This window comes from Sceloporus occidentalis, unplaced genomic scaffold, assembly GCF_023333645.1.
Source record: "Sceloporus occidentalis isolate IW3139 unplaced genomic scaffold, rSceOcc1.0.p SCAF_146, whole genome shotgun sequence".
In the NCBI taxonomy this organism is placed as follows: domain Eukaryota; kingdom Metazoa; phylum Chordata; class Lepidosauria; order Squamata; family Phrynosomatidae; genus Sceloporus; species Sceloporus occidentalis.
The window spans coordinates 2091313-2114243 of NW_028317126.1; positions in this window are offsets into that span (position 1 = coordinate 2091313).

A 22931-nucleotide genomic window follows, 5' to 3' on the forward strand; every position below is an offset into this window, starting at 1 on the left:
CCTTTAACAATTCTAGCTCCACATGACATCTCAGCTATTTTACAACAGACCCAACCCAGACATCTCACTGCTCAGTGTCATCTTCGTCTCCAAGGGAGTCTGTTGTTGCCCGACAATATTACTATTCAACGATGCAATGTTCTCAATCTGGCTGCCCTCCTTCCATTTCCAAGGAGGGAGTATACTGATATTCCATCTACGGATTTTATTGATCTAGCCACAGAAGAAGATCTTCAGGAACAGCTATTGTGGCATACACAGTCATCAAATGTCGATTTTTCAGATGTACCACCCGAGGACGATCCACATGATTGTCTGACCATGATGCAAGCGGAAGTCGGTTCGCCTCCGAACATATAGGATACCCCACTCTCGAACCCAGAATGGACCCTATTTGTGGACGGCTCCAGATATGCCGATGACAAGGGTCGCTTCCATACGGGAATGGCGGTTACGACTCACACCGCAGTACTCTGTGCAAAAGCTCTACGACCGAATCATTTGGCTCAGGAGGCTGAACTAGCTGCCCTCACCGAGGCCTGCATTATGGCCAAAGATTCTACCACAAATATCTATACGGATTCCAGGTACGCCTTCGGAGTTGTACATGATTTTGGAGTCATCTGGAAGGCAAGAGATTATATCACCGCAGCAGGGACTCCAATCAAGAACAGGAAAGCAGTTGAAGCTTTGATGACTGCGGCCCTACTCCCGAAACAAGTTGCAGTGATCAAAGCCAAGGCACACTCACGGGCTGACACTATGGAAACAAAAGGAAACGCCTTAGCAGATAATGCAGCCAAGCAAGCAGCCCTCAATGAAGACTCAGCGGTCCCTTTAATGACGGTGACCAAGGAAGCACCAATGGAATTAGACTGGGATATTTTAATTCAATTACAACAACAAGCTTCAACCAAGGAACAAAATCAATGGATACAAGAAGGAGCATCCAAGGATGAGCGGGGAGCCTGGGCCAGAGGCCAAGATCTTTGTTTACCCCGGACTTTATATCCTTTAGTCGCATCACTAGCTCATGGACCGACGTATCAGTCTAAAACCATTATGAAGGAGATTATCGACAAAATCTGGATCACACCAGGAGTCACCCCGATGCTAGCACGAACCACCGAATTATGTTTAATCTGTGCTCAGTGCAATACCAGAAGGACAGAACCTACACCATCCAAATGTTTACCGAATGCTCAATACCCTTTCCAACGGATTCAAATTGACCATATTCAAATGCCGATGTGTCAGATATTTCAATATGTACTGGTAGTGGTGGATGTGTTTTCCGGATGGCCAGAGGCCTATCCAGTACGAAACCAAACCGCACCCACTACCGCCAAGAAATTTATTCAAGAATTTATTTGTCGCTTTGGGGTCTCTGAGGTTATAGAAAGCGATCAGGGACCTGCATTCACTGCAAATATCACCCAAGAAGTGTGGAAGATTATAGGTTTATATTTTGCTTTTCACACTCCCTACAGACCCAAGAGTAGCGGGAAAGTGGAAAGACTAAATGGTATTATCAAGTCAAAAATGTTGAAAATGACACAAGAGACTGGTCTAAATTGGGTACAGTGCCTACCCATCGTAATTTTTGCTATCAGACATACGCCAAAGGCATCACACAAATTGACTCTACACGAAATACTTTTTGGAAGTAGCCCTAGGCTAGGACAGTACTTCCCACAACAATTGCAAATGAATTATGAAACAATGGCAAAATATGTTATTATTTTGACTACTCAGTTGTCTAATATATATGCCCAAGTTTTCTCTTCTATTCCAGATCCCAATACCCTCGAAAGTACCTATTCTCTATTGCCTGGAGAGTGGGTGGTCGTGAAGAAACACGTCCGATCTACTCTGGAACCGCAATTCGAGGGCCCTTATCAAGTGCTGTTAACAACATCTATCTCAATAAAAGTTGAAGGGAAGCCCATATGGATATATGTATTATACTGCAAGAGAGTCAAAGGATACGATCCTCCAGCAATTGACTCCTAAAATGCATATCCTTTGCAAGGGGGTGGGCATCCCATTGCTACTATTAATCATTTTGCCGTATATATGGGGACACAGGTTCTACACACAGGTTCTACGGCTCAAGCTACCAGTCACCAGGAGGGTCGGGTAGCCATTACAAGAGACGCACGACAGGCAGGTCCTCCCACTTTTTGGTACAACTCCAGTAGTATATCAGTAGCCATATTTTTGTTTCAACACTGTCATATTATAGATTGTGTTTCTAAAACCTACTCCAGAATATTTACGGGCAGAGAAACACAGGAAGGGCTCAAGATCTATAATTTCAACCCCGGATACTGTAATGTTGAACAAGAAGGCTATAGCGAATGTATTAGGTATATATGCTATGTCGGAGAGCAATGGGGGGATAACTGCGGGTATTGGGGTTCTGTCATAACCAACTCAGATACAGAATGGGGATATAAGCCCCCGGAAGCCCTAGGCCTCAAAGATCAGTATAGTAAATTTTTGCTCACGCGGATAACCCTTCTGTCCACCAGAACAGGTAGCAATCAACGATACACCCTTACTATAGAGAATCCCCAGCCAACTGATGCTCGAAAATATATTTTCGGGATTTACAAATATGGTTTCATGAGCGGCAAGACCCCCTTCTATCTTAAAGATATATACAATAGTTTAGAATGGAAAGAGCCACAAGGTAAACCATCAAACCAATCAGTTTCGAAACCACCGGAAATTCCATATAATGCCCTGCGCGCCATTCAACGTATGATAGCTATAGCGAATCCCACTTATGATGATACTGTAGCCATAGAAACTGGATATAATGATATTAATCTATGGCTCGAGTGGATGCAATATTCTGCTATTAAGCACAATAAATCAAATTGCTATGTGTGTGGTAGAGCCCGTCCACATCTGGGTACAGTACCCCTACAGTTGCCCTATCAGTCACTGTTATGTCTATTGAGTCTTTATACCAATACCAGTAACAAATTCACTGAATGTGAGAAATGGAAAAGAGAATATCCTCTATTCATCGAGGCTCCCAAACTCAACGGAGGAATTACTATATATTCTGGCACTTATATTTGTATTTCAAACACCAAAGGAACAGGCAAATTTCTTAGTAAATTCTCTAATGGTAATTGTGCTGTATACAGCAATTTGACCGGTCCCCCCACACAGAATCAAGTATATTCTCTGGGAGATATCTATTGGCTATGTGGAGACATGAAACTGCGCACCAGATTAGAAGGTAGTTGGACTGGTGAATGTGCACTGGCCAAAGTTATAATACCGTTATTTATAATGTCGGAAGAGCCAGAAGCTGTTGAGGTCTACCTTGTCTACCCTGTTCCGTAAGAAACGCAGTGTCTCAAAAGCCCCCAAGGAAAGCTTCGACCCCCATGTGTATATAGATGCAATAGGAGTTCCTAGGAGGGTCCCAGATGAGTATAAAGCCCGAGATCAAGTAGCCGCTGGTTTCGAATCCATTTTTCCCATTGTTACAATAAATAAAAATGTTGACTGGATTAACTATATCTATTATAATCAGCAGAGATTTGTCAACTACACCCGAGATGCACTCCAAGGACTTTCGGATCAATTGGAAGCTGCAACCCAGATGACTTTTCAGAATCGAATGGCATTAGATAAATTCTCTAGGAGACGAATTAAAACGCAACTCCGGAATCGATCATCCATGGGCCGAATGGTTTGGCTGGCTCAAAGGATGGAAACAAGCTCTGGTCCAGCTGGGAATAATTTTACTGATTATTGTGATTATTGTCGCTTTTATGCTATTATGTGTAGTCCCTTGTCTTCGACGTCTATGCGATAAAATACTTGCAGTAGGCGAGACTACCCCGTTAATGTTTATGTACGATGACACTATGCCAAGCTTTGCATCTTCTTATGAAACACTAAGTTTTGTAGGGACATATAGATCCGAGGGACATGTCCAAGACCTGAAACCGGGATTTTATCCAATAGGGATCATTTGTCGCCACTGCAGGTGAAGAGGATGCGGGATTATGTCCGGTAGGATCTGTCAGGATTAGGGACAGTCGGCCATCGTATATTCAAGGGGGGACTGTTATGGATGCACTATATATCAGCAAGAAATGTTTATTGCTTTAATGAATATAAACTGGCCTCGACCAATAAAGGGTTACACCTCACGCAGATACGTGAGAGATGCAAGTAGCAGTGTATTCAGTTATCTATATTTTACTAACCGCAAGCGCCATCCTGACTATATCTAGTTGCAGGAAAGTATCTGTTTTCTGCCTTTCTGCCTATTTCCGCATAGTTTCAGGATTAACCAATTAATAAACTTTACGTAACCTGACGTCCCTCTTTCCGGACACTATATAATCTATAATATAAACAAAATAAAGCAGTGTGTCGTGTGTCTTATTTCTCTCTCCGTGCACGTACATTTATATTCACATAATTTGGAGCAGTTCAACAATTGAAGAAAGGCTTTATTGGAAAGCATCCAAAACACCACTGTGCCCCCCCTGATATGCCTTATAGCCCCCTATATGCCACTCTGTCCCCTGATATGCCACTATGCCCCCTGATATGCCTTATAGCCCCTATATGCCACCGTGACCCCTGATGTGTCACTGTGCCCCGATATGCCTTATACCCCCCTATATGCCACAATGCCCCTGATATGTCTTTTACCCCCTATATGCCACTGAGATGCCACTGTGCCCCCTGATATACCTTATACCGATATGCCACTGTGCCCCCTGATGTGCCTTATACCCCCGACATGACACTGTACCCCCTGATATGCCTTATACCCCCGATATGCCACTGTGCCCCCTGATATGCCTTATACCCCCGACATGACACTGTACCCCCTGATATGCCTTATACCCCCGATATGCCACTGTGCCCCCTGATATGCCTTATAAAGAATGCACATAATTAATAGATCCCGAAAAAATTCTACCTGCCCCACCAGGGGTCAATATATCAACAGAAGAAACACAGGGCAAATAAGCATAAAAATAAAGATAATACTCCAGGCTTAGCTTACCCAGTGGTGTTTATTTGTCCCGTTTTTCTTCTGTTGATATATTAACCCCTGGTGGGGCAGGTAGAAGTGGAAGTGAAGGGAAGTAGCGGAGGTTGCCCACATCGCACACTAAAATCCAAATCCTCTGCAGGGGACCTGGATCCTCTCTGGCAGCCGGTGGGCGTCTGTGCAAAACGCGCAGACATCCTCCGCTTCTCCCCTCCACTTCCATTGGGGCTTCCATGATGGTGCGCAGGTCCGGAAAGCCAAGTGACACCGGCGTTCAGTAATAGAGAAGCCCCAGCGGAAGTGGAGGGGAGAAGCGGAAGTGGAGGGGAAGGGAGAAGCAGAGGATGTCTGCGTGTTTTGCGCAGACCCCCACCAGCTGACGTCCCTCTTTCCGGACACTATATAATCTATAATATAAACAAAATAAAGCAGAGTGATTTTGGACCTGACCCAGAGTGTGTCGTGTGTCTTATTTCTCTCTCCGTGCACGTACATTTATATTCACATAATTTGGAGCAGTTCAACAATTGAAGAAAGGCTTTATTGGAAAGCATCCAAAACACCACTGTGCCCCCCCTGATATGCCTTATAGCCCCCTATATGCCACTCTGTCCCCTGATATGCCACTATGCCCCCTGATATGCCTTATAGCTCCTATATGCCACCGTGACCCCTGATGTGTCACTGTGCCCCGATATGCCTTATACCCCCCTATATGCCACAATGCCCCTGATATGTCTTTTACCCCCTATATGCCACTGAGATGCCACTGTGCCCCCTGATATACCTTATACCGATATGCCACTGTGCCCCCTGATGTGCCTTATACCCCCGACATGACACTGTACCCCCTGATATGCCTTATACCCCCGATATGCCACTGTGCCCCCTGATATGCCTTATACCCCCGACATGACACTGTACCCCCTGATATGCCTTATACCCCCGATATGCCACTGTGCCCCCTGATATGCCTTATAAAGAATGCACATAATTAATAGATCCCGAAAAAATTCTACCTGCCCCACCAGGGGTCAATATATCAACAGAAGAAACACAGGGCAAATAAGCATAAAAATAAAGATAATACTCCAGGCTTAGCTTACCCAGTGGTGTTTATTTGTCCCGTTTTTCTTCTGTTGATATATTAACCCCTGGTGGGGCAGGTAGAAGTGGAAGTGAAGGGAAGTAGCGGAGGTTGCCCACATCGCACACTAAAATCCAAATCCTCTGCAGGGGACCTGGATCCTCTCTGGCAGCCGGTGGGCGTCTGTGCAAAACGCGCAGACATCCTCCGCTTCTCCCCTCCACTTCCGTTGGGGCTTCCATGATGGTGCGCAGGTCTGGAAAGCCAAGTGACACCGGCGTTCAGTAATAGAGAAGCCCCAGCGGAAGTGGAGGGGAGAAGCGGAAGTGGAGGGGAAGGGAGAAGCAGAGGATGTCTGCGTGTTTTGCGCAGACCCCCACCAGCTGACAGAGGATAATGCAGGTCTCCTGCAGCTCTGCAGGGGATCTGGATTCTAGTGTTATAATCCGATCTCTATTTGAGGTCAGATTATAGAAGGAGGGGAGCATTTGCTCTGAAAAAGCTCATTTTATAAATCGATAAAATAATCGATTATTATCAATTTTATCGATTCGTAAAATTACCGGCCTCTCTCATCTTTTTAAGTGGGAGAACTTGCACAATTAGTGGCTGACTAAATACTTTTTTGCCCCACTGTATATATATATAGTTATTGTATATCTAATTTTGGTGTTACTTACTTTTAATAAAAATGGTTAACACACCAAAAAAAAATCTACAACTATTATATATATATACATCATATAATATATATATATATATATATATATATGATGTCTAACAGCAATCACACTCCTATCATGCCCAGGCAGCCAGCACATGCTTGAACAGGCTCCCTATGCCATGCCGTCCCCCACCACACACACACACACACACACTCATATACTCATTTACAGATAATCATTCATTCCCTTAATCAAACATACTTGCTCATACACCCTCCCCCACCCCCTTACCTGAACTGCAGATCTCTCACTCACAGACTACTGCAGGGGCCCTGCTGCTTCCTCTCAAACAACTTCTCTGGCCACGCCCCCAGGAGAAGAAGGAACCGAACACTCATGTGATGTGCATTCACGTGACTCCGCTTGGTTCCTGCTTTTCCAGGCCAAGACACTGTGTGACCAACGCACAGGTAAGCAGTCCAGCCCCTGTGGATTATTATTTTCGGCCGTTTTTTTATTTCGGCATTTTGACGATAATGCCCTTTTCGGCCGATATATATCGCCCACCGATATATCGGCGCATCCCTATTAAAAAGCCTTTTCCTCATACCTGGGAACTCTCCGGGTTTGACCCGGGGATTGCCTGGTGAGCGCTGCTCCTTCGGTTCTCCGGGTCAAGACCCGAATCCTCCGGGTCGCGGGAGTGGGGTCTTGACACGTCCTGCATGCTCTTTGTTCAGCAAGCAGTGAAACTTACCTAACTTACATTTTATTTTTAAAAATCATTTGAAAAAAGATTGACTGTGTGACAACTGTACTAAGCAAAGCTTGACGGTAGCTGATTATAAGACGACCCCCCAAAATTTGAATATTAATTTAGGAAAAAAAGAAAAAGCCTGAATATAAAACTACCCTATAAGAAAAGTTTAACTAGTAAATATTAATTTATATGTAAACTATTTTTTCATATTTATTAACTTGTCCTGATTAGGAAACCATCCAATATGGCCAGGATTTTCATCTATTTTGACCAGTATAGGGCAAATACTGCAAGGAATGCATCATATAGTTACATAGGTATATAAGCTGAAAAAAGACATGCGTCCATCAAGTTCAGCCTTTCCTATATCTGTTAATTTGTTGCTGTTGATCCAAAAGAAGGCAAAACATCTATGGGTTATTATTGATGTATGTGTTGGATACGACCTTGGAAGAAATGGTTTTCCTGACTGCTAGTGGTCACTTAGCAAATCAAAGAATCCACTATATTTTAGGGGATACAGGCATATGGTGGATCACTCAGCAAGTAGACATAGAGGCACCTCCACTGTAAGATTTCACACCTTGCAGAGGGCCCTGGTTGGAGTCCCAGCTTCAAAAGACACATTTCTCTTATAAGACCTTTTGGCACCACATGTCTATACAATCAAATTAACCCCTCTCATGCTGAAATTGGCCATACCATCTCTATTGGGTAGCAAGTCCATGTATGCACTACACAAGTTGGCGCTGCGGGGGATCTGGATCTTAGTCTTAGAAGACGACCATGAATATAAGACGATGGTTATTTTTCAGAGCATTTGCTCTGAAAAAACCTTGTCTTATAATTGAGCAAATATGGTATGTATATTAAACAAAGCAGATACATCTCACCATAAGTAGCAGAGTAGGAAAGTTAGAAAGTTATAATAGTCCAGGTAAGAAAAAGGGTCTGGGACGGGTAGCAAGCCAAAGGGGTAAATCCAATAGGTATTCCAGGCCAAAAAGGTAACAGGCAGGCAAAATGGTAAATCCAAGAAACACATCCAGTCTAGCATATAGCTATAGCTCAAAAGTAACTTAATGAACTCAAACCTCTGTTACTGAAAGGCAGGGCTGGGGCCGAATCCTGACAATAAATACAATTTAAAAAAATAAAGTCTATTATGAGCAAGTGTTAAAATTAGCGATGTATCTTCCCAAAAATCTTGGCATGGAAAAAGTTAAAATACTAGCAATACTCAAGGGCTACTTAAAAAAAAAAACAATGGTTTGATGGAGTTAATTAGAGAGGATGGGTTTAAAGATAGGGCATAGGCACAGACTAACCAAAACTGGAAAAAGCACACTCCAATGTGGCCTTTTAACCCCCAAACAACCAGACAAACCCATGCATGAGTGCTATTCAGGAGATGTTGTTGAACACATATTGGGGTGTTGTGTGACAGTGACATATTCCAGGAGCTGTAAATTCATGCCTAAAGTTAAATGTGTGTGGGGGAAAAATCTACAAAGTTTGACATAAACTGGTGGTAGAATTAGTGCATGAAAAGACTTAAAATACTAACATTTGAAATACCTTGGGGTGTTTAGTTTTCAAAAATATATAGCTTGATTGCATTATCATATATAGATTAAATTGCATTGGTTGATATCCCAAATAGCACATGAGGGTAGAATTACCAGATTTGGAAAAAATGGTTTTGAAAATAGCAAAAAGCTACTTGTAATTATTGCGCTATAACTTGCAAAAAAGACATAAAAACATTGGGAATTTCTAAACTAAGGACAAATAGTATAATCTATTTAGCAGTTTTTTTCATTAGCTTTTATAGATGAGTAAAAGTCAGAAAAAATGTCCTTTTTTTCTCAATTCTTCACCATATTTTATCCTTTTTGTTTAGTTAATTATATGATACAATCAAACTAATGACATCTAAAGAAAAGCCCTTCTTGTCCTGAAAAAACAATGTATAACTTGTGTGGGTACATTAAATGAAAAACAAGAAAATTTACAACTATTATTATCTTTTATTTATATAGTGCCAACAATTTATGCAGCGCTTAATACAATACATATATTCAAGGGGTATGACAAGACGAGAATTGACTAAGACAACTCGATACATTAGGTGGAGAGAGCCTTGCTTGCACGCGTACAATCTTGGGGGAATGGGGTGATAAACATAAGGCACAGAGAAAGGGTGAGAGGTAGTGTGTTGGTTATATCTGTGAAAAGCAAGTTTTAGCATCTAAGATGGTATGCTTCACTGAAGAAGGGAGTTTTGAGATGTTTCTTGAATGTTGGGAGGGAGGGTGAAGAGTGTTGCAGTAGTCAAGACGGGAAATGATAAGTGAATGAACCAGACTTTTTGTGGATTCTTGGGTAAGGAATGGGCGGAAGCAAGAGATGTTTTTTAAGGTGCAAGCGGCAGGATCTGGCGAGGGATGAAGGAGAGGTTTGAGTCAAGGATGACCCCAAGGCATTGGGCCTGGTTAATCATGAGAGATAGTGTTGGGTTGATTAGTTTGCCAAAAGATAAAGTATAAAAAGAGAAAACAGCAGATGGCCAAGGACTGAACCTTGGGGGACACCAACCAGAAGTGGAAGGGGTGATGATGCCAGAGAAGCTGACAGGAAAGGAATGGTTAGACAGATACAAGGAGATCTGGGAGAGAGCTGTATCTCGAATGTCTGTAGAAGCAAGTCAGTCAAGAAGAAGGTGGTGATCAACAATATCAAAAGATGCGGAGAGATCCAAGAGTATTAGAATGGAAAAATGACCATTTGCTTTGGCAGAGAGCAAGAGTAAACACCAGTACTGCAGAAATGAAAAAAGCCCTTGTCACAAAGGGTACAAAAAATAAAATTAGCCATTGTCAGGAAAGGGTTTAAATCACAAATCTGTTGGAACTGCTTATTATTGCCTGATCTAGTAAAAATAAAAGAAAGTTGATAAAGCTATTGATTTACATACAATACGATTAGAACAAAAAATACGATAAGAACAAAAACAAATCACTCAAGAATTTAGCAGAGAATATAATTAGCCTTTAATCGTTTGACTGCCTGGGGTGAGGGCACAATAATTTTTTCTGTAACGCTATAAATATACATCTGCTTTGCAGGTTGTTAATCCATGCAATGTCTCACGATTTTCCTAGTATAATGTTCCGAGTGACCTTCAGTTTGTTATGGTGATAATACCATACCTCCCAACTTTATCCCCAGCATCCCTGAGGGCAGAACTTGCGAGGTATGCGCTACTGTGCATGCATGTGATAAGGAAAAGTCATGCGGATTGAGGTTTTGAATCCTGCTGTGCTGCCTAACTCTACCTCTGTCCCACTTTTCAAGACAGATGTAGAGCTCCTCGGAGTAGAAGTGAAAAATAGGGGCTGTTCCACTCAGAGCAGAACAATTGGGAGGCATGTAATACCACTTCTAAAACATTTGCATTTTATTGCCACACCCCAGATACTCATATCTAAGTTTTGACAAATACGCATCAAGTTCACAAGTACCATTAATACAAAAACCTGCTTACAAACCTACATTTGCATATCAGGGCTTAAAACATACATGACATAAAAACCTTAATATTCAACACATCCGTATGTCCACAGGCTGAAGGAAAGGAAATCTTCAATGGAAAGTGGAAAAAACACAATTCATTTTCAGGGGGTAACATCAGCATCATGAATAAACCTCTTGGAATAGAATTGAGCACAAGGGAGAAAGTTAAGGAGAGATTTTATAATTAAAATGGTGAACTACTGAGTCTAATTTAGCTGTGGGCTCTCCCTTGGTTGGGCAACTTGATTGCTGTTTCACTGTTGTTAGCTATTAATTACTTTCTGGTATAATGAGGGCACTCACTCGAGAGGCAAAGGTAAATGCTTGGTACTGGAGACTGAAAACAAAAATTATTTGCAGCTAAAACATTAGCTTTGTGATGAAGTATAAAAAAATCAAATTTCTATCTGTAGCTCTACTGACATAACATTTGGTGAAAGTGGTAAGTCCAAATAACAATTCATAGTAGACTTGGGCACCAGGGGGCTCTTCGTGTTCGTCTTCGTGCTCGTCTTCGGGGGGGAAAAAACCTTCGTATTCCGCGAATATTCGCCCGTTCCTGTCTTCTCTTCGGGCGAATATTCGCGGACATTCTTCGTGCTCGTTTAATCTTCGTTTCCTTCCCGGTTGCCTTGCAGGGGTTAATACGGGGTTAACAACACATCGGAGCAGCAGCAGCTGCCGTGAAGGAACGTGTGTGCAACTCTATTGGTCGTTTCGGCAGGGGGCTGGTCTGGCATCAACTAGTGAATTGCAGAACGCACTTCATTCGTTGATGGCAGGCCAGCCCCCTGCCGAAACGACCAATAGAGTTGCACACACGTACTGAGGTGTACTGTACACAAAATGACCTAGAGACAAATGCTCCAAGGAACTTGGCCTCCGTTTATCATACACAATCACACATCCATAGATGTTTAATAAAAGAATAGGGATTATTTTACATTTTTAAATTGATTTTGGACCACTTGTAATACATGCCTAACATTTGCTACCTATTTACAATGGCATACTTTGCAACAACCCAACTTTTACTGGACAGGACTGGAAAAAAGCAGGACTGTCCACCAAAATCTTGGGTGTGTTGGCAGGTATGCGGATGGAAAAATGTTGGACAAGAACTAAAAAATAGCTTAGGGTTAATGTACGGTTATGTTTAAGATTAGTAGCAGTGCACTGCTTTGGTTAAAGATGTATTATGTCTAAATAATAATTTAATTTTAATGGGTTTTAAAAAAAAATTAGGGGTTTATTTAAATGTATTTTAAAGTTAGATTTATTATTTAGTACTTTATTATATTTATTTAATGTTTATACTAGTGCTACCTACCGAGCTATAACTACCAACGTGTATTTGCATACCTAGTTTAGCTAAATTAGATGGGACAGGACTGGAAAAAAGCAGGACTGTCCCTGAAAAAGTTGGGTCTGTTGGCAGGTATGTGGATGGAAAAATGTTACAGTATGAAGTGTGAGTTATAGCGTTAATGCTAGTGAGTGTAGAAATGAAGGCCAGGACAAATAACAAGAGGAAAGGTCCTTGTGATTTTTGCATTGTACGTGTATGTGTTATGTGTGTTATGTGTGTTGTCACTTGTCACTGTGTTATATGTGTTATGTGTGTTATGTGTTATGTCACTGTGTTATTTGTGTTATTGTGTGTGTTATGTTTGGTTGGTTGTGTATCAGAAGGAAAATAATGAAATGGAAATGGAAAAGGAAATGGGAAAGGCGAATGAGTGGGCAATTGGCGACCCACTCACCTGTTTCACCCCAGAGCAAAGCATCCAAACACTGTCAGTCCTAGACGTTTGGCAGCGGACTTCCAGAGCTCAGACACAAGGCCCTAGCGTAAGCTGGCCACTCCGGCGGAGGTAGCAGGCGTTGCCACACCGCAAACAGACGCAGCCAGGGGGGAGAAACTGCCCTTACCATTAGGGACATTTGAGGCATGACACTAGCCAGGAAGCGAACTGGCATCGAAGAGACGCTGGCACCACCACCAGCAGCAGCAGCAGAATTGGGAAAGGCGAATGAGTGGGCAATTGGCGACCCACTCACCTGTTTCACCCCAGGGCAAAGCACCCAAACACTGTCAGTCCTAGACGTTTGGCAGCGGACTTCCAGAGCTCAGACACAAGGCCCTAGCGTAAGCTGGCCACTCCGGCGGAGGTAGCAGGCGTTGCCACACCGCAAACAGACGCAGCCAGAGGGGAGAAACTGCCCTTACCACTAGGGACATTTTGGGCATGACTCTAGCCAGGAAGCGAACTGGCAGAGAAGAGATGCTGGCACCACCACCACCAGCAGCAGCATTGAAAAATGGGAAAGGCGAATGAGTGGGCAATTGGCGACCCACTCACCTGTTTCACCCCAGGGCAAAGCACCCAAACACTGTCAGTCCTAGACGTTTGGCAGCGGACTTCCAGAGCTCAGACACAAGGCCCTAGCGTAAGCTGGCCACTCCGGCGGAGGTAACAGGCGTTGCCACACCGCAGACAGAGGCAGCCAGGGGGGAGAAACTGCCCTTACCATTAGGGACATTTGAGGCATGACACTAGCCAGGAAGCGAACTGGCATCGAAGAGACGCTGGCACCACCACCAGCAGCAGCAGCAGCAGAATTGGGAAAGGCGAATGAGTGGGCAATTGGCGACCCACTCACCTGTTTCACCCCAGGGCAAAGCACCCAAACACTGTCAGTCCTAGACGTTTGGCAGCAGACTTCCAGAGCTCAGACACTAGGCCCTAGCGTAAGCTGGCCACTCCGGCGGAGGTAGCAGGCGTTGCCACACCGCAAACAGACGCAGCCAGGGGGGAGAAACTGCCCTTACCATTAGGGACATTTAAGGCATGACACTAGCCAGGAAGCGAACTGGCAGAGAAGAGACGCTGGCACCACCACCAGCAGCAGCAGCAGAATTGGGTAAGGCGAATGAGTGGGCAATTGGCGACCCGCTCACCTGTTCCACCCCAGAGCAAAGCATCCAAACACTGTCAGTCCTAGACGTTTGGCAGCAGACTTCCAGAGCTCAGACACTAGGCCCTAGCGTAAGCTGGCTACATTGGCGGAGGTAGCAGGCGTTGCCACACCGCAGCAAGTGCAACCAGGGGGGGAGAAACTACCCTCTCCATTAGGGACATTTAAGGCATGACACTAGCCAGGAAGCGAACTGGCAGAGAAGAGACGCTGGCACCACCACCAGCAGCAGCAGCAGCAGCATTGGAAAAGGCGAATGAGTGGGCAATTGACGACCCGCTCACCTGTTTCACCCCAGGGCAAAGCATCCAAAAACTGTCAGTCCTTGGCGTTTGGGAGCGGACTTCCAGAACTCAGACACAACGCCCTAGCGTAAGCTGGCTACATTGGCGGAGGTAGCAGGCGTTGCCACACCGCAGCAAGTGCAACCAGGGGGGGAGAAACTACCCTTTCCATTAGGGACATTTAAGGCATGACACTAGCCAGAAAGCGAACTGGCAGAGAAGAGACGCTGGCACCACCAGCAGCAGCAGCAGCAGCATTGGAAAAGGCGAATGAGTGGGCAATTGACGACCCGCTCACCTGTTTCACCCCAGGGCAAAGCATCCAAAGACTGTCAGTCCTTGGCGTTTGGGAGCAGACTTCCAGAACTCAGACACTAGGCCCTAGCGTAAATTGGCTACACCGGCGGAGGTAGCAGGCATTGCCACACCGCAGCAAGTGCAACCAGGGGGAGAAACTACCCTCTCCATTAGGGACATTTGAGGCATGATTTCAGCCAGGAAGCGAACTGGCAAAAGATGCTGGCACCACCACCAGCAGCACCGTTGGAAAAAGAAAAAGGTGAATGAGTGGGCAATTGACGACCCACTCACCTGTTTCACCCCAAGGAAGGCAATCTGCTCCATCAGATGAGGTGCCATGCGTGAGCGCTGTGGACTCAGTATGTTTCCAGTCATAGAAAACACGCGCTCACTTTGAACAGTGGTTGGCGGACATGATAGTAGCTGCTGCGCAACCCATGAGAGTGCAGGCCACACACTCTTCTTTTCATCCCAGTAGCTAAGAGGATCAACATTAGGCGCAGAAGGAACTTCACAGAGGTAAAGTTTGACCATTTCAGCAGCACTACTCTCCTTTCTGCTGCTAGCTCTGTCAGATGGTCCAACTATACTCCCAAGTGCCTCTTCCCAAAACGCAGCTGCTCCACTCAGCTGTGTTGTGCTGCTTGTGGCACTGCTGCTGATGCTGCTGCTAGGAGTAGCAGACCACATCATCTCTTCCTCCTCCTGCACCTCTCCCTCCTCGGACAGCATTCCCATTTTACGCTGCCAGTCACGCACCATGTTGACCAATTGCTCCCGGTAGCTACTGAGAACATTAAATTTCAAAGCTAGCTTTCCCTTAATTCTTGGATCGCAAAGGCACGCTAGCATCATTTCGGGACTCTCTTCCATTCGTTTGCGAAGGTGTACTTTTAGCAGATCCTTCAGCTTCCTGACTATGGCTGCTATGTCAGGATGTAGAGTGCCACCTTGAACAGCCTCACGGTTTCCAAGGAACACATCCATCTTGCTGCCTAGATGGGAGAACACTGGGATTACCTGGGCCAGACTGGCAGTGTTTGAGCTTAAATTTTCTGTGGCATCCCTGAATGGTTTAAGGACTGCCACTAGCTGGGCGATCACTGTCCAATCCTCCCTATTCAATGGAGAGGTAATCCCAATATTGTGCTCTGAGGCAAGATTATGGATTGCCCTCTGCTGCTCCAAAATCCTCTCGAGCATGTCTAACATGAGTTCCACCGTGTACTGACATCCTGACGTAGGCAATGTACGGGAAGACCTGACCTCTCTTGCTCTTCCCTCAAAAGTTGGCTAGCCTTAACACTATGGTGAAAGTGCCCAGCGATCTTTCTGCAGCGGGACAGAACTACTGCTGCCACATTAGTTCCTTCTGACATTGCTGCCTTCACTACAAGATGGATGATGTGGGCTGCACAGCGCACACCAACAATATGACCATCTCGCAGCGCTTTCACCATATTGGCACCTCCGTCAGTTACCACAAAACCAACTTCAACATTGGTGCCCGCCTCTGCTCCCACCCAAAGGCTAAACATTTTCCTCATCGCATGCAGAATGTTTTGGGAAGTGTGCTTTTCATCCATCACTTCTGCATGGAGAAGGAAAGATCGGTAGCCTGCTGCAGCAGCTTCCTTAGACACACCGGGCTGCCACCAGTGTGCTGTCAAAGAAAGAAAGGCATGCTGGCCGCTAGGTGCACTCCACAAATCTGTAGTGAAATGAACAGACTGACCAGCAGCCTTGGAAAGCTCCTCTTTCACTGCTGCAACACAGGACCGATACAATGAGGGGACAATGTTCCTGCTGAAAGTGGAACGTGACGGAACTGTATATTGTGGAGCCACAGCCGCCATCAATTGTTTGAAAGGCTCCCCTTCGATCATAGAGAAGGATGCCCCTCCAACAGCAATGAACTGACCAATCAGTCGCGTTACTTTATTGGCCTGCTGTTTGGGCATTGACCTTTTGGATTGGAATGCCACAAATTGTTCCAGGGTGGGCTGGACATGCAGTGCTCCAACCTGCCTTGGTCTCTGGCTGCCAGCACTAGTTGCTGCTGCTGCTGCTGCTGCTATTGGCTCAGAAGAAGAAGCTGTTGGGGTTTTTCCACGGCCACCAGCTATGCTGCCTGCACTAAGTTTTCCCTCTGCATCTTTCCCCAATAGCACAGCGTTGTGTTGAGTGCTGAGGTGATGCTTCATGCTAGCACTGGTAAAATGGCCAGACACTTTCCCTCTGCTTATTAGCTTCCCACAATGTTTGCACTTTCCATAGCGCCCTTCTTCAACATTTTCAAAGTGCTCCCAAATTGGGGCGCGCATAGCCTTGGAGTGTGCCTTGGGTGCTGCTCCTACTGCTCGGGGTGGATGAACAGAGGCAGAACTAGTGGTGGTGGGACTGGTGGTAACAGTACTGGCCATAGTGGGACTGCTAATTGCTTTAGATTTGCTAGGTTTTGCTGCTGCTGCTGGTGGTGGTGGTGGTGGTGATGATCGTAGCGGAGAAGGTGGAGGCTCAGGGGAAAATTGTGCACTAGTCATTTGGACACTGCTCCCTGAGGAATCTGATTCCTGACCACTCATCTCCTCTACTTCCTCTGGCTCATAGTCTAGCTCTTCATTAGCCAGATCGAATGGAATTCCTGCTAGGCTGGAGCTAAGACTGATATCGTCGTGAGACTCGTGACTAGTAGTAGTGCGAGCAGGAAGAATAGACTCTGCACTTGGCCTCTCAGTCTCAGGCTCCTCTGCTACCTCGCTAGGTGGAGTTCCACTATGTGTAGCCCTCTCTCTAACTGTCTTTACAAAAATGTTGTAAGGACTTGGTGGCTTGCTAGAGGTACTAGGAGGACATGGCGTGGCGGTACCAGTGGGAACAGTAGGCGCAGCACTAGTGGTGGTAGAGGCGGTAGAGGTGGGGGTGGTGGTGGTGGTGGTTTTCCCTACAAAGGAATGAGATCGCTTTGGTTTGGGACCCCTCTGAGTCTTGCTGCTAATTTGGCTCTGCTTGGTACCTTGCATGCTGCTGGTGGATGGGGAAGATGCTGCTTGGGGCAAAAGGCACTTCTTTTTAGTCACTGGGCTGGTACTACTTGTGCTACCCTTTAACTTTGAACGTGCTTCTGGTGCTTTAGGCTTTCCGTAAAAAACCATAGAGCTTGTGGGCCTAGCCGCACTACTACTGCCTGCTTTTGGTGCCTTTCCTTTACTTGATGATCCTTCAAGCAATGCTTCCCCAAATGATAAGCGAGAGCTTGGCCTACTTGGCCGACTAGACTGACGCAAAGGCTGCATCTTAGAACTGGTGGTGGTGCTGGTGGTGGCGGTGGTAGATGGAGCTTGTCCCTCCTTAGTCCCAAAAGGAGGATCCATTTCAAATTTTGTGTTGTGTGTGTAGTGTAGTGTAGTGTTTAAAAAACTATAAAAAAAATAAAAAAAAATAAAAATAAAAAAAAAGGAAAAACGAATTAAAGACAAAAAATTAGAGGAAGTTCTCTTCAGTGCTACTGCTTAAAAAGTAAAACTATGCACTACTGCACTGTGCTGTGTGCAATCTGCCAAAGTGCTAAAGTTATTTAAATTATTAACTCAAGATTAACTATTTAATAACTAGCAGTATTTTATTTTTAATTTGAATTTACACGGGCCTAAGAGTTTAGCCTACTACTATGCTAGCCTAAAGCTATATTTCCTTACTATAAGTCTACCTCTAGGCAGACGCTCTCAAACCCACTAAGCTAAAGTGAGGTTAAATCAGATTCAGTATATGATTTATTAATTAATATTAAGTTATATAATATTAATAGATTAGAAATAATTTACTTATATATTATGTATTATAGATAGAAGAATATAGATTATGAATTAGAATTTAGAATTAGAATTACTTATAGATTATGAATTAGAATTTATATTGTTATATATTATTTATAATATATTATAGATTAAGATTAAAGAAGATTAGAATTATTTTAGTACTACAGCTAGTAGCTTGAAGCTTTGCTTAGTACAGCTCGTCACAGTCAATTTTTCTTGAAAAGAATTAGAAATAAAATAAAATGTCACAGCAAAACAGTTAGCTTCACTGCTGGCTGCACTCACTAGCCCAACAAGTTCACTTCACTGATGGACTGAGGTGAGCAAAACACTAAGGGTACTTTTAATAAAATTGAAATAAAATGTAAAATAAATGAGAAAATCTTTGCAAAACAGTTAACGTCACTGCTTGCTGATCAAAAAAAAACACAGCACTTATGCGGCTGCACTCACTAGCCCAACAAGTTCACTTCACTGATGGACTGAGGTGAGCAAAACAAATGAAATAAAATGAAAGATTAATTAAGAAAAATTGACTTGGTCTCTTGCTGTTGCTAAAACAAAGCACAAACTATAGAGCTGCAGCACCAGTACTAATAAGATTAGCTGAACTATACGCTAGTAGTAATTATTTAATATTATTACTTTTATTTATAGCTAATTTAATTAACTATTAAGACAAGAAAGAATTATAGAATTATTGATATTACTGATTTTAGATTAGACACTAGTAGATGTCTTGAATGTCTACAGTACACTCTACACTAGTATACTATTACTAACTATAACTGACAAATATATATATAATTTTATAATGAATTCAATTATTAATTATATTAATTAATATTACTGATTTTAAATTAGACACTAGTAGATGAATGTCTACAGTACACTCTACACTAGTATACTATAGAATATATATATATATATATGACTGACAAATATATATATATATAATAATGAACTATTAAATTATAGATTCTATTAAATTATTATTTATAAATTCTATTTAATTTATTTAAGCAGGACAGGCAATAGGCACTAGTGCCAGCCCAGGGCAAGGGCACCCCAGTGCCACTGAGGCACTGGGTGCACTGTCAACTCAACAGCACTTACACTACAGTTGATGACAAATTAAATAAAAAAAATTAAATTAATCAAATTATTATTATTAATTATATTAAGTAGCACTGAAGTGAGGATGAAGTACACTGTGAGAAATGGCAGGCTAAGGCTTACCAGTCTCACACAGAACAGAACAATCTCTCTCTGTAACGCTCGGATGCAGCACAGCAGTGTTGCCAAAGCAGTCACAGCGAAAAATGAATGGATCTCTCAGGCAAGCTCTGGTCTTATAAAGGCGCCTTCAGAATTCAAAAAACAGCAGCACAGGCATTGGACGAGACCCTTAGCGTGACGTCACAAGAGTGATTGGACAGACGAGATCAGCTCACTCCTGTTTGAAATTTTGGCGGCTGCGCGGCAAAAACGAAGACGATCACGAAGAATCTTAGATTCTTCGTGGTTGTGAGTCTTCGTCTTCTCCTACGTTTTGCCGGCACTGTATTCTCTTCGGCGTGTCTTCGGAACGAACAAAAAAACGGCCTCTTCGTGCTCGTTTTCATGTTCGCCCGAAGACGAATGCGCAAGTCTAATTCATAGCCTTAGTCTCAAGTATACAATACATTTGTTTTTTTACAGGGTACTGTAATGGAAACAAGGGGATCCTTGGCTGTCATTGTTGCCTTCTCTGAGCTAGCTATGGGTGGGTAGCTGTTACGGTTCTCAGAGTAAGATTCTACTCTGGACAAAGAATCTCCCAAACGAACCACCAGAGTAATGTCACGACACGGACTTGAGTGCAAAAACATTTCAAGTTTATTGGAGGGGCAGGATTTGTATGACGAAAGGACAATATGATTGTGGGTCATGGGACAAGACAGAAATTGGTAATGTGCAATTGTCGCTTCAAAAGTAGCAAATAGATTCAAACTTGCATAAAGGAGATAAGGGAACCACTCAGAAAGGTGCCTACTACTGGAATGAGAGGACATGCAGGTGGACACGTGTGGTAGTCACAGGAGAGTGGGGTACAGTTCAGTGGTGTGGAGCATAACTAAAACTGGGTATGACAATACACAATATCTATACATTATAATATATAACAACCAGAAGAAACAAAGAAAATATATATAAGGTATATAATAACAGTACCCAACTATTAACAGGATGATGCTAAAAAAATCTAGTGCAAAATTTATACCCAACTGTGTAAGTCTATTAGATATTAATACAATATTGCAAAGGTGTCTACATACAAAGTAATCCTTGACAGAAATTCCTCAAATTATATGCCCGATATATAACTTATGTGTAGTATTTCACAACGTGCTTTATCTCCAATATTCACCGAAAAACACTTGTTTTTCCGGACGATCCCACTAAACCTTAGCCTGCAGTATAAATGAAAAAGAAAGAACCTCCTTGCATAGTGACCTTGAAAAAAATGTACATGATAACAATATATAAATATATGCAGGGCCAATATAAAGAGCTCTTCAGTGACCTGTTCATTAACAGAAATATACAAAGAACAAGAGGTCACCCTCTGAGCATGGGCATAGGAACCCCTAAAAATCTGGGGGGGACAGCATTTTCCCCCATCAGATCCCCACTTTCTCACACTATCTACCCCCCTCCCTACCCCCCTTCTCACTAGCTACCCTCCCTTCTCACTAGCTACCCTCTCCCTATCGCCCCCTTCTCACTAGCTACCCTCTCCCTACCACCCCTTTCACACTAGCTACCCTCTCCCTACCCCCCTTCTCACTAGCTACCCTCTCCCTACCCCCCCTTCTCACTAGCTACCCTCTCCCCACCCCCCCTTCTCACTGTCTACTCCAGGGGTGTCCAAGTTTTTTCTGCAGTGGGCCACTTCATCAGAATTGTATACGTGCACGGGCCGCACTCATTTTTCACTGTCAGAAAATATGGCCTTTAATAAAATATGCAGATTAAAATAAAGTAAATGACACAAAACCTTTACTTTTCCTCTCACTGATTTCTGGGCCTAGAAAGTTTTGTGACTACAAATTCAGGACTCAGGATAATTAAAAATGAAATAGTTCTATTTATTCTAGGGATGCACCGAAATGAAAATTCTGGACCAAAACATTCACAGTTCACTTAGCCAAAACCGAAAATGACCCCTCACCTTTAAAAATAATAATAAAAACTCACATTTTTAATAAAAGTAGGTAACACACCACAATTGGACAAAAAAAAATAGCAATATGACTTGGCATGATAGGAGTGTGATTGCTAACAGCAATCACACTCCTATCATACCCAGGCAGCCAGTACATGCTGGTACAGGGTGGCTGTAAGTGATGTGCAGACCCCATACTGCTGGCAGCATCAATACACAAGGGGGGCAGTTAGCTATGTTTCAGCATGTACTGGCTGACTTGGCATGATAGGAGTGTGATTGCTAACAGCAATCACAGTCCCATCATGCCTAGGTTCCAGCACTTACACATCCAACCAGTAAATGCTGTAACCTAGGCATGATGGGACTGTGATTGCTGTTAGCAATCACACTCCTATCATGCCAAGTCAGCCAGTACATGCTGGTACAGGGTGGCTGTAAGTGATGTGCAGACCCCATACTGCTGGCAGCATCAATACACAAGGGGGGCAGCTAGCTATGTTTCAGCATGTACTGGCTGACTTGGCATGATAGGAGTGTGATTGCTAACATCAATCACAGTCCCATCATGCCTAGGTTCCAGCACTTACACATCCATGCTATCACACACACACTCATTCATTCATATACTCATGCATTCACAGATTCATTCCCTCAATCACGCATACTCATTCAAACACCCTCCCCACCCCCTTACCTGCACTGCAGCTCCTCGATCCTGCTCACAGGCTTCAGCAGAGGGCGCGGCCTCCCTCTGCGTTCTCTGGTACTGCACAAAGGAAGCAGGATGTGATGTAATGTCACGTGAACTCTGCTGGGTTCCGGTTCCTCTGTGCAGTACAGAAGACCCTCCCACAGGTAAGTAGCAGGGCTCGAGGTGCGGACCGCGTAAGATCGGTTGCCCTGGCTGCCAATCTTACGCAGGCCGCGTAAGATGTCTCGCGGGCCGCATTTGTGGCGTTTCTATTGGGGGGGTTCCTACGGCCCTGGGGGGGATTTCTTAATTATCTGTCCCCCCCGCATGAGTTACTGGGGGGGATCGGTCCCCCCCGTCCCCCCCGGTTCTTACGCCCATGCCTCTGAGACTGGAAAAGCACAGGTTTCATAAATGACAAAGAAAGGGATTCTTTACAGTGAGGACCATAAAGGTATGGAATTCACTTCCAAGGGAGGTGGTGTTAACCAATACATTAGATGCCTTCAAAAGGGGTCT